Source organism: Thermobia domestica, chromosome 9 (assembly GCF_964235325.1).
Source record: "Thermobia domestica chromosome 9, izTheDome1.hap1.1, whole genome shotgun sequence".
Taxonomy (NCBI): domain Eukaryota; kingdom Metazoa; phylum Arthropoda; class Insecta; order Zygentoma; family Lepismatidae; genus Thermobia; species Thermobia domestica.
The window spans coordinates 269,665,145-269,679,007 of record NC_137462.1 but is presented as its reverse complement, the minus strand read 5'-3'; the positions used below and the strand labels follow the sequence as shown (position 1 = coordinate 269,679,007).

At 36.6% G+C, this 13,863-nt stretch overlaps 1 protein-coding gene across 3 annotated transcripts in view; it reads left to right on the top strand.

The window, feature by feature from the left end:
• Window positions 1–1,055: 1,055 nt before the first annotated feature.
• The window catches only part of LOC145660696 (DNA damage-regulated autophagy modulator protein 1-like), a 208,221-nt gene continuing 195,413 nt past the window's right edge, over window positions 1,056–13,863 (top strand). For all 3 annotated transcript variants that reach the window (XM_081726046.1, XM_081726045.1, XM_081726047.1), the window contains exon 1: window positions 1,056–1,174. The gene's annotated coding sequence lies outside the window, so the exon portion shown is untranslated. The remainder of the gene's footprint in view (window positions 1,175–13,863) is intronic.

The window sequence follows — 13,863 nt, the reverse complement described above, 5'->3', positions numbered from 1 at the left end:
GTTTGTGTTGGGATGGAGACACTGCCTGTGTGACACTACTGCTGTGTTCTTGGTCCCCTCCCGTAGGTATCAGGGTACCTACATACATTTTTCATTTTCTGCCTTTTTCAGGCGTTTTTGGGATATAATTCTGCACAACTCACCCGGTCACTGCCTACTATCATATATTATACGTATCAGGTAAACAAGGCATTTCTGCACCGAGTGACTATCACTATGACGATTAGCGATCCACAATTAGTCAGGGTACCAATTTTCATAAATATCTAGCTGTCATGTGTATATACATCCCTTGTAAATGTAACTTAAGTTCTGTACTACATCTCCCGTATAGTACAGGAGTGATCTCATTCCACCCGACTTTCTCATCCTCCCAACACGGAAAAGAAACCACGTGGTCATCACTTTAAGAACTCTGAAACAATGTTAAAGAGGTCTACGGTGATTCTGTAAGATATCACTGAGTCTGACTTACGCCTCATGTTTGAGGACTAGAAGAAACTTTGTAATAAATTTATCTCGCTGGCCGGTTATGATTTCGAAAAAGATGGTGTTAACATTGAACAATAGTGAAAAACATTCAGTGTCAGTGTTTCTTGTACGACCCTCGTATTAATATCCCTTTCCTTAATTAATCATACAGTGCGGTTAAAACCTTTGAGTTTTATTTTCGGTAATAAACAGGATTGCGGTGGCGTAGTCGAAGAGCATTCACCTCTGGTGTGTGAGGTTCCTGGATCGATTCCAGCTCGCGCGAAGTGGACTTCGTGGTGAACGAACACCGCATGCATAGGTTTCCTTAGGATTTTACGGTTTCCTCCCACTTTTCTCCATTACATAATTTCATTTACTAACATCATCACCATCTTCCTTAGCCTCAATACATATTCGTGGGACGTTAAACTAGGAACTTTGTTCCATTTTGGTGGAAAAATCCTCTTTTGACTTCACTTAGATGCTATTATTTGGAAAGCAGCTACACATAAATTAGATGTGACATAATCGAGCTTGACCCATGCTGACAACCTCAAAGGAAAGATTAGATAAGAAGAAGGCGAGGCGAGAACATCCGCTAAAGCTATTAGTTATTAGAGAACTCATGACAAAGCTCAATAGTGCTTCTACAAGGTTCACAAATCCTCTAGCAACAATACAAGGAATTTATTATAATAAGGTAAGTGAAGGAATGTACAAAATACTATAGAACTAAGCACTTCTTCAACAGTGTAACCTGTTTTATTATTATTACTTATTTATTAATTAAAATACTTCAGCGTTCTTCGAAGGAAGAAATATTGACATTGCAAGTTTTAGATAAGCAAGAGCAAGGAAAGATAAGTCAACAACTGTAATGTGGAAGCGAATTTCTTTAGAGGCGTAAACACCAATCTTTCTACATATATAAAAGTGAACATAACTATGTCTCACAATCTCCTCCGAGACAGCCGGACCGGTTTTGATAATTTTTGGTTGCATGAGCAGCAGACCATAGCCTAACAGGTTTTAAGCGCATTTTTGGCAAGTGAGAGGGGGAAGGGGTGATAAGGGTGATACGCAAACATATTTTTGACTATCTCCTAGATAGCTTCACCGATTTTGCTGATTTTTAATAGATAAATAGACTCTGGACTAACTTACGCTTTCAGTGCATTTTCGGAAAGGAGGAAGAACGAGCGACGTGTAAAAAAATAATCGAAAATGACCAATATTAGTTTTCAGTCCGTAATTTTCGTGGTTGCTGGGGTGAATAGTGATAATCCAGATTCCATTTAAGACCAAATGTACCCTCCATTGGTAAGGGGATAAGAAGGGATGAGGGTTGACATTAGAAGGAAGCAACATAAAATAATCGTAAACGATCAATATTAGTGTCCAATCCACAGTTTTCGGGATTGCTGGGATGAATGGTGACACACCAGATGCCGTTTAAGTCCAAATGTATCCCTCATTGACACAAGGGTTAAGAAGGGGTGAGGTGTTCCATAAGGTTTCATAAATCTGTTCTTTTCGTGCGGATAACGTGCATTTCAGCTAGTATATGATATATTTCTCTTATGAGTATAAAATTCATTAGAACCCTGGTAATTCGAGATGAATATGACTGAATCTATCTCGGATTATCTAATAAAATTCGGATTACAGAGAAAATGAGAGAAAATTTTAAATTTTATTCATTAGAATATATGTACTGTATGGTAGAAGTACAATTTAGTAAATAAATTACGCTATACTAATTTTTAAATCAAGTTATTATAACTACTAATTCATAGTGCTATACTATATGTTCTTAATCTTATAATGCCATACGATATTGTTATATTCTTTTACACCATGTACTGGTTTTAAACTATACACTGAAACTTTAGCAAGCACTTAGGTTAGAACCAGGCATGTCCATAGCATGGTTATAGAGGCCACGTTATACCCATGCCATTTTCTGGGGCTCATAAATGGCACAATCGAACTTATCTCGTAATGACGCTTTTAAGAAAGAATTACGAAATTAAATCAAATTTTGGGAGACAAGAGGGCTCTGTTTAACCCTCCCGGCTGGTCTAGTGGCTAGCGCGTGCGTCTTTGGTGTACGTGATCCCGGGTACGATTCCCAGTAGGAGAGCCTTTGGTATTTTAAGTGTCCAAGCAAGGGCGCCCATCAGGGGGGGGGGCAAGGTGGGGCACTCGTCTTCCTATAGGAAATTGTACTCGAAAACCCAATACAATTTTTACATTAGTTACAGAAAAATTTGAAACTATATTTGAAATATCGCTTATACTTGCCCCTTCTTGGAAATCACAACATGGGCGCCCTTGTGTCCTCGATATTTCTGTGTTCGTGTCTTCGTCCGTATAGGATAGGCGAAATATAATAGACAAAAAGTAAATAGACGAAAAAGTAAAAATGAAGTGAAACATAGTGATAATTAGGTAATTAAGTTACTGAGAACGTTCGATAAATCAGTTCAATTAAAAAAAAAAGTGATAGAGCGCTTGCTTCTGATGCATGGGGCCCTTGGTTCGATTCCCGGTCAACTAAGTTTGTGGTGGACAGCATCGTAACCATGGGTTTTCTCGGGGTACTCCCATTTCTTCCCACATTCTCATTCCACCAATTTTTCCAACATTCACTTACCTGAGTGACTTTGTTATGGACAAACACCGTGCTCGTGGGTTCTCCCGTTTCCTCCCACTTTCTTCATTCCATCATTTAACTCATCTCTCATCATCACCGTCTCCTTTAGCCTAACCGGCATAACCGTGGGACGTTACACTTAAAGATTTCATTTCATTTTTCACTTACCTTAGTCATCCGTCTACCTTAACCTAAAGGACATTACGTGTAGGGATGCGCACGAGTCGAGTCGAGACAGTATTTTCCTGAGAAAATTCGAGTCGAGACACAGCTCTTCCAATAGAAAAATATACGTTTTTCGAGTCGAGACATCACTTTTTCAGCACATTTTCGAGACGAGACAGCCTGAAATCTTGTCTCGTGCGCATCCCTAATTTACGTGGGACGTTAAACTGAGAGATTTCTTTTTTTAAACAAATTTTGTTATCCTGGTTTTGTCACAACCAATCTAGTTTCCTCTATTACTTGTTTATGCCGGGGGGATGGTAGATTTAGGGGGAATTGTGCCAAAAATACTTTTGGGGGATGGCACCGTTGATCACAGCTGTTGTATTTATTCTTATTTCGGTCCTATCACCTATAGATAGGCCTACTTCAGTGTTACAATATTCTGTGGATATATAAAGTTTTGAAAAGTTACTTTATTTAAACCTAGTCTTTGGACTGTCCAATGAAGTTAGAGAGCCATAACACATTTGACTCCAAATCCAAGCTAGTGTCTGCCTTTTTGTGATTAGTGAGTTTGAACCCCATCCAGGACAGTGAGTCTAAGCCCGGATGGCATTTTTTTTTTTTTTTTTTTTGCGCAAAATGCTTTTAACTTCGTTTGTATAGGAACAAACATTCTTCATTTTTAGCTCTCATTATTATTATCATTACGCAAAAATTATGCAAAATGACTGAAAGCTTTCGAAATGTGGGTATGGTGAAGAATGGTGAAAATTAGTTGGGTCGAGGGAATGAGAGAATGGTACAAAAGATGGGTAAGAAAAGAACAGTTATATATATTATTGAAGAGAAAGAGAATCTGGTTGGGACATTGGATCAGAAGGAACTGTATCATGAGGAATATGCTGGAGTGTATGGTGGCAGAAAAAAGAGGGAGAGGACAAAGGAGACTACAACAATATCAAAACAAAGAAATCGTACGCCAAAACTGTATATAATAGAAGCTTCTTAGCTGTTTTAAGTGACTTGCCAATAATGGCAGAATACTTATGATAATGATGATGATCCTTTCAGTTAAACACTCGGACTTAACCTTACTATGATAAAAGCAAAAATTGGAGGGCAGGGTGGCTCAGTGGTAGAGCGCTTACTCATAGTGCGTAAGGTCGTTGGTTTGAATTCGTGCCAAGTAAGTTTGTGGTGGACAATATTAAGTCCATGGATTTTCTCGGAGTACTCCCGTTTCCTCCGATTTTTTATTCCACCAATTCTTCTATCATGATTCAATTATTTTAATAATTGTCTCCTTTAGCTGAAAGGGCATAAACGTGGGATATTAAACTGAAATATTTTATTTCATTTCAAAAGGCAAACATTCTTATAAGTAATCAGAATTCGGCTGGACGCTCAGGAAGAATGAAACGTGCTTAGATTCCTGCACCTTATACATAACTATCTATGACTTACCACAATTGCATAAACTAATAAACGTTATGGATTTATTCTCGAAACAATTTTTAAAAAGGTGACTGTGATTGCATTTTGTACTTATTTTAGAGTATATTTGTACAGAAGGGTTTCTAATAACTAACTAACTAACTTACTTACTTACTAACTCTATGGCTTATGGAACCCGGATGTTCAATGCCCCTTTCACAAAAGCTCTCCACTGACTTCTATCCTTAGCTAACTGTATCCAGTTTCTACTTTGTATTCCAATCTCTGCGAGATCCATCTTAATATTGTCCTCCCATCTGCGCCTAGGTCTTCCTAATGGTCGTTTTCCGATTGGTCTTCCAGTCAAGACTTTGAAAGCGTTTCTACTTTCTTCCATTCTAGCTACATGACCTGCCCACCTAAGCCTCCTAGACTTGATAAACATCACAATGTTTGGTAAACGATAAAAAATATGTAGTTCATCGTTATGAAATTTCCGCCATTCCCCATTCCCATTCCTCTTGGGTCCGAATATTCGTCTCAGGATCTTGTTCTCAAATACTTTCAGTCTATGTTCTTCCCTCAAAGTAAGCGACCATGTTTCGCAACCATACAGAACAACAGGCATGATTATCGTTTTGTATATTTTAAGATTCAGATTCCTCGACAGAATTTGCGACGACAAGAGATTTTGAACCGAAGTGTTTCTAACATCGAATACCAAACCATTAAATTGTTGTTATGAGCAAGAAATTTCAAGAAAACAGGGTGACTCCAAAAGGAAATCGTACTGTAGTTGACGTAACGTTCGGCAAACAGCGTCGCAGCGCAGCGAAATGAGTCTTATTAGAATACAGTTCTATGAGGAATATTGTTATTAGGCTTCATTTCACTACATGATGACATTACAAGGCCAATTTTCTTTACTAGAACTACACTCTTGCGATTTTGGGGGGAGAAAAGGGGGTTCGAGACAGGGCCGACCTTAGGTGGTGCGGGGCCAAGGGATTTAAATCTAGTCTTTGGACTGTCCAATGAAGTTAGTATACATGTATACGCACTAGTATACGCACTAATATACATTCAGTTTTCCTGACTTAATTTAAAAAAAATACATTCACCTGATTTTTCGCAGAAGAAGTCAACGTCTGTCCTTTGTTTTGTATTTTTAATATAGCTATAATAAGAGAAAGGAAATCCAAGGAGTCGCACTAAGGCTGATTTATTTGATACCATCTCGGTGTTCATGGAAGAAACAAGACATAACCAGTAAGAACGCCAGGAACTTTTACGTAGTAGAGTGTTCAAGATAAAAGAGTGTCTGTACCCAGAATAATGATATACATTTTTACAGAAACTCAAAGAAAATAATATTTTTACTCCCAGGGATGTGTGTAAGGAAAGTTGGGGGAGTGTTAGGGGCGTTAGGGGGTGCAGAATACTCCCTGGACATAACATATATTTTTACAACAGAAATTGTAAACGTAAAAAAATAAACTATTGCAGCATTAAATTCAGAAAATATTTGCTTATGCCCGGAAACAATACAAACTATTCATTTACTTGTTAGGGTAAATCATACCCTCCCTTGTGGAGTTCATGGATGTACACCTTGTCTCAAAAAGGTTGAGCGCATTCTTTACTGGTGTTTTGAGGCAATAATTTTCTAAGTCCAGCTTCGGGTATCTTCGGGAAAAAGTAAGCCAGGTTCGAACCTCCAAGCCAGCCTTTGCAATCGGGAAAAAGTTTGCAGATGTGTTTTTCTTCTTTTAAATATAATAAGACTTGTTACCAAGTGTTTAAAAAAGCAACATTGATTGAAATACTTAATGATACAATATTTCGAAACCTTTTTTTTTTTTAATGTTAGCACATGCTTGTTTGTCATTTAGCTCTCCATACGTAATGGAACATTTAAATACGTTAAGGAATCTTTCCATATGTAAAAAAATGCTCAAAGTTAAGAAATAGAACATAATTATCGCCTGAGTACTAAAATAAAAGTCAAAGTAGAACAGAAAAAGCGTTTGTAATGGATATGAATGTCATAATTATCTTGAGATCCGTTATGCCTCGCTAGAAGGTTGTGTTAGCTCATTGGTAAGCTGTCGGATTTCAAATCATAAGGTTGAGGGTTCGAATCCCGTCTAGGCTAATCCTTTTTTTTAAATTATATTTTCCGCAATGCATGAAAAATTATATAAAATAATTACATTAGAATACATAAGTTGTGTATATATAACATAATCATTGCAGAACATAGTAATTATTATGTTTTAAATATAACATCTGAGATAATTTTCACAGTAGGTCGGTATTATATATGAGGATGTAAATACAAGTTAAGAAACTCGTTCAATAGCAATAAATAAATCATGTAGTGTATTTATTTGCAGCTATTTGTCATATAGAGGGTAATCCTCAACATTCATAATACAGAATGTCATTTATGTTCTTGAAAAGTTATTCGATGCATAAACAGAAGGTATAAACAGAGAATCCAAAGTCGGAACGCTCGCAAAAAAAATTCATGAACCCCAAAGGTCACGTGAGCAGACTGGAATTGTCCTTATGAAGCATGCCACAGCAGAAAGTCTTTACATAGATTTTCAATTCAATTCCTGATATATGCTTTTGCAATGTGGAGGTGGTGATGCCTTGAGTCGGCCTCTCTCGCTCGCTCGCTCGCTCGCTCACTCTCTATTTATACAGAATATAAAAGTGGATTTATGTGTGTATTTCAACATAATTCTGATATATCTAGAGCAATTTTAACTATATTTCTTACAGTCTGGAAAAAGAGTACTGTCGGGATACATATCAAAAATGCTAGAAACGGGTCGATATTAGTATCGAATCTATAGTTTCGTGGTCGCTTAGGTGAATAGTTCTACTTTCAATTCAAGTCCAATTAAGCTTCCATTAGCACCCAGGGTGGTTACGTAGCGACATAAAGATATCGAAATCATTCGATATTAGAATCGAATCGTAAGTTTTCAGCGCCGCTAACAGTGCAGCATTTCCCATTAGTCCACATTAGTCCATATTTCACATTAGTCCCATTGCCTAGAGGGCAACATATTTGCAGAGTGCAAAGTTTAAAACTTGAACAATATTTTAATTTTTTCCGTATGAAAAAGTTATAAATCAAGAGCAAATATACTATTTCACGAACAATCCTCTTTTACTATTCTAATATGTTTAATAATAGCGTAAGAAATCTAATAGTAATTCAGAACATGTTTCACAGTTGTTATTTTTTGTTACATAGTTGTAGCTGTAGCATGTAGTGAGTGGAATTTAACTGTGATAAATTCACTAATTAACCATATTCGAATTAAGTTTTATTTTTAAGTTCGGGATGAAGGGGTGGAGAAATATGTAGTTATTGGGGGCACCGAGCTTTTCTACATTTTACTTTCAAGATCTCCATTTTTCTTTTGTCATTTGTTCCTAATAAAAAAAAGTTCAGTCACTTTTGGATTGTCATAGGATAGTAGGAGTTGGATTTTGGGATGCAGCCTGTGAGATTCTAGAGGAGCTAACTGCTTGAAAAAATATTTTTGAATCATCTGTAACATATGAAATAAGGATATGTATCATAAAAAATTGAAAGTAACTATGTCTGCGTAATCATCACGGTCAAATTGCAAAGTCAAATGAATTGACGTTTGGTATATAATCAGGCTCCATTCCCAACTGGGAAGTTACCATACGCGTGTCACTTTCATTATAATACATATCCTTAGGGGGAGTAGAAGTCCGAATTTTTGCGAAAAATTTAGTATCTTACAAGCCGTTCAACTGAGAGCTGAAATTCAACATATAACTCTTTATTAAAAATAAAGAAAATATGTCCTGGCATTTTTTAAAATTATCTTTTATGGGCGGGGGGACGGGGGTGCATTTTCTATATATTGGAAATTGGTAGTGGGTTGATTTGTAAAAATAATCGAAAACGATTGATATTAGTTGAGAAACAAATTGAGTAATGCATACTAAAGTTCTTTTTGAATTTTATACCCACTGCTTTCTATTTATAATTGCTGAAGCTGGTGTTTAATGTATGGAGCGTTCCGAGCATAAGGCAATCAAGCCATAAAGTTAGAGAAAAATGGCCATAAAATTTGTAACATGGGCATTTTCAATTAGTACGGCATGCTTAATTATATAGAAAATTAGTTTCTCTCTCTCTCTCTTTTTTTTTTTTTTTTTTTTTTTTTTTTTTTTTTTTTACGTTGGTCTACTTTTCCTTGATTTGAAACTTTCAAATTTCACCCTATTTTCTACTGAAATGTGTCTGTAAGGCAACAAAGAAATAATTATATATGATAAATTTAAATTCATTTTAATTTGGAAGATGAGAAACACTTTGCCATTATATATCGTAAAGGTCAGACCCACCAGTATTGTAACAGAGAGGTGCTTGAGCCATTGACGGTAGAAATTCAAACTCCGATAAGTGATAATTTCACAGTCTTGTTTTATTACAAGTGTAACCTCTTTAGTCAATGGAGAGGAGGACGTGGGCCATCGGTCAGAGTTGATGTCGATGGGTTTTGGTGGGTCGGAGTTGGTCGCAATGGTTCAGAGTGGTTCATAGTTGGTGGTGGGTCAGAGTGGATCACGATGGTTGATGGGTCAGAGTGGGCCAATGGGGCATTTGGGTGGTGGGTGATAGTGGGTCATGGTGGGTCGTGGATCAAATTTTCATTGACCCACACCATCTCTGGTTAAAATTGTACTAAAGATAAGAGGCACCGAAGATGCATGTCGGCTATTATGCTCAAATTTTGCTCATGGATAGTACTCCACCAGGAAGCAATAAATCTGAAACGGTTCACGGTATCACCTTCTAGAACTCGAAATGTAGGGGTTTGTCTGATTGGCTAAATTAAGACGTCAATGATTTATCCTTCAACAACCAAGCCTTTTATGATCGTTTCCGTGGGGAAGTCAGGAGAACACGTGCCTAGTAATCGTAATATTGATAGTTTGCGTCCACCCCGGGTATTTGTTTTGTGTTTTTTTGATTCACCTAAATATAAACAAATCACACATATAGGCATTTTGACATATTTTGGGAGAGTAATTTTGTGGTTCGTTGGCGTTTCATCGCGTCTCTGCTGCTGGTGGTAAAGTTTTCAAAATGGAACTTGGGCCACCACGGATCGTCGCTGCGGGGCCACCAATTTCTGGCGAGAGGTCAATAGTTGACCATCTGTAGTCCACCGACGCTTACAGCTTAGAGTAATGAACGATATCTTTGCCTTGTAGAGTTCATGACTACCGACGTCGGCAGTCAACTAGCTTTTAATATTCCTTTACTAACCATCTATTGTTCATGTTTGTACACGGTGTTGTCATAATAATAATAATAATAATAATAATAATAATAATAATAATAATAATAATAATAATAATAATAATAATAATAATAATAATAATAATAATAATAATAATTATTATTATTATTATTATTATTATTATTATTATTATTATTATTATTATTATTATTATTTGTAGTAACAGTAGTATAATTGATGATAGAATAAATATTGTCTATGTATTGTCTAGGTAGGACTACACACAGGATTTGGCTCGTTTTGGTTCGACTTGACTCTAATCCGAGTCGAGTTGGAAGATATTTTTCGCGCCGAGTCCAAGAGTAGACCTCAAAGATGTCTGTTTCGAGTCGAGTCGAGTTTCAAAGAAAAGTCGTTCGTGCCCATCTCTACTAATGAGAGCTTAATCGGAGTTAAGCGAAATTGAAAGTCTCACTATTTATCTAAGCGACCCCGAAAACTATGAATCTAATATCGATCATTTTCTAGCAATCTTTTATATGTATCCCCCTCCCATTCACCATAGGTAACCCGACAGCAATCTTTTTGAAACTATAAGAAATGTGGTTAAAATTACTCTAGACCAGTGGTTCTCAATCTAATTCCTATCACGATCCCCTTTTATCACACGCTCTTGCCAGCGACCCTTTTATAATTTGTTTTATAATAAGCTTGTGTGAGATTTTTAACATACCTATTTCTATAATAGTAGAATCCATTTTTTTGTTTATAGTGAACAGTGCCATGGAAAATCAGTGCCCGGGGCGAGAGTATAGTACGATGTCACCGTATATATGAGTGACGTCGACAGACTAGCTACGAAGCACCACCATGGTTGGCACGAAGCTCAATAACATTTTCAAAATAAGCCCTACCTTTCCTTAATTTTGAGCACATTTTATTACGTTTTTCCTTCTATTTTACACATGTGCACATGTACTTTCCTAACATGAGTAACACACTTCCTCCGAAATGTGTGGCCCCTTTTTTCGGCGCCCCGCACTGACAGTGGATACAGTAACTGTAATATCTATATTCCCAATGACGAAGGTGCTGGTTCAAGATGGATGTTAAACTCCTTCATTGAAGAGGCCATTAACGTATCCGATCTAAGCCCACAACTTCTTGACCAAATAATAGAATGATCATGCTACAAGTCTTTGCAACTGGTTTTTTGTAACGAAGACTTGGACAAGTTCTGCCTGATGAGGAGAGAAGAATATCCTGGTCTGGGGATTGCTGCTTTAAAAGTAATAATTCCATTTGCTATATCGTACTTGTGCGAAAGTGTGTTTTTTTTATGGTAAACATAAAAACAAAGATAAGAAATCGCTTATCAGTTGAAAATGGTTTGATAATGTTCGTCATGAAGATTGAACCGGACATTGCTGCACTAGTGAAATTACACCATGCTTAGGTATCTCATTAGGTTTTAACTTTAATTGTATTTCAATGTGCAGGTTTTGTTGCATGTGTATTTTTCTAGTATTTCTATATACAGTTCTCATTAGTTTTATATCATACCTCTTTGATTTAAATTCATTTTTAAACAACTCTACTAACTAACTAACTCTATGGCCTATGGAACCCGGAGGTTCAATGCCGCGTTCACAAAAGCTCTACACTGACTTCTATCCTTAGCCAATTGGATCCAGCTTCTACTTTGTATTCTTATCTCAGCGAGATCCATCTTAATATTGTCCTCCCATCTGCGCCTAGGTCTTCCTAATGGTCGTTTTCCGATTGGTCTTCCAGTCAAGATTTTGAAAGCGTTTCTACTTTCTTCCATTCTAGCTACATGACCTGCCCACCTAAGCCTTCTAGACTTGGCGACCCTAACAATGTTGGGTAAACCGTATAAATTATGTAGTTCCTCGTTATGAAGTTTCCGCCATTCCCCATTCCCGTTCCTCTTGGGTCCGAATATTCGTCTAAGGATCTTGTTCTCAAATACTTTCAGTCTATGTTCTTCCCTCAGAGTAAGCGACCATGTTTCGCAACCATACAGAACAACAGGCATGATTATCGTTTTGTATATTTTAAGCTTCAAATTTCTCGACAGAATTCGCGACGACAAGAGACTTTGAACCGAATAGTAACACGAATTCTACACCCTTTGAAAATGTTCAGTAGACTTATTTTTTATTGTTCTTTACAGTGTGTATAAAAAATAAAAGTATGCTTATCAGAACAAAATTAAAAATAATATTTAAAAATAATTTCTGGTATTAGATTCTAACTATATTTATCTCTTCCGCCTATCTTCGCGATCCCCTAGGGGCCGCGACTCCCAGGTTGAGAAACCCTGCTCTAGGCATGCATGAGTTATGTTGGAACATACATACATACACTTTTATGTGTATAAATGCAGATAAGAGAGAGTTGAGAGAGAGCGATTAAGGAATTGCCGCTCTCAATCTCTTCACTTTACTTTTGCGATTCGCGAATTTCTTGCGTGACAGTTTGGGGCTAGCTAGTTTTTTGTCTTGGACCACGATCCGATTTTCGAAATGCTCTACCTAAATGCTGTAATGCGAATATTGAGAAGTTATCTGCGATGAAAGTAGCTGCAAATAAATACATTACATAATTTATTTATTGCTATTACACGATTTTTTAAATTTGTATTCAATATTCACACATAACACACCGACGTTCTGTCAATACCTCAGATGTTATATTTTAAAGATAAGAATTACTTATGTCGTGAAATGATATGAATATATATATTCAACTGATATATACAACTGATGATATGAATATATATATTCAACTGATATATACAACTGATGAATTGTAATGTAACTATTTTACATAATTTTCATGCATTGAGGAAAGTAAAATATCATAAAAGAATTTCACCTGAACGGGTATCGAACTCACGATTTAAGCGCTCGGTGGTGTACCACTGAGCTAATATGACCGCTTTTCGGAAGCTGCTTCTGAAATATAACTGAGCTCATACGTAAATGCTCTTTTCCGTATGGAAATCACAATGACGAAACGAGAGTGTGAATACATAGTCTCGAAATATTGTATCATTAAGTATTTCAATGTTACTTTTTTCTACACTTAATACCATTTGAACATGTCTTATTATATTTAACAGAAGGAAAAACATATCTGTACATCGTTTCCCGATTACTAAGGTTGGCTTTGGAGGTTCGAACCAGCAGCTTTAGTTTACTGTTTTCCGAAGATACCCGAAGTTGGACTTCGAAAGTGTTTGTCTCAAAACAGCTATCATCATATCGCTCAATCTGTTTGGTATATGGTATATGTTTTCATACGTGTAAAGTCAGTATAACAATTCATTCTTTAAACAGCTTTTCGTATGTATTAATATTCCTTTATAAAAACTGTTTTTAATATTATTATTACGGCGCACCATTTTCAGATTTCTTTCGCGAGTCGTTGACCAAGTCGTTCCCCACCAGCGTTGCCAGACTCACAGCTCGGAATTATTCCAAAACCTGATCGAACTTATGCTAGATTCGGTCAAATTATGCTAGATCCTCATAATTACTAATTCAGGAGTTTAAAAAAACGAAGTTGAGATACGATAACGTAACTTAAAATACACAGAGAGCAAGAATGCATGGATAGAACTCAATACTTCACGCACCAAAATTTTAACTCAACTAAATTAATGCAGTCGTTGCCAGATTCAATGGCGTATATGTCGTATAAATGAATGCAAAGTTTTTGTTTACATATTTTGAAAGAAAATTACTTCGCAGCATAAGCGGAGTTGGGAATCGTCTGCTGGGGGGGGGAAGATTT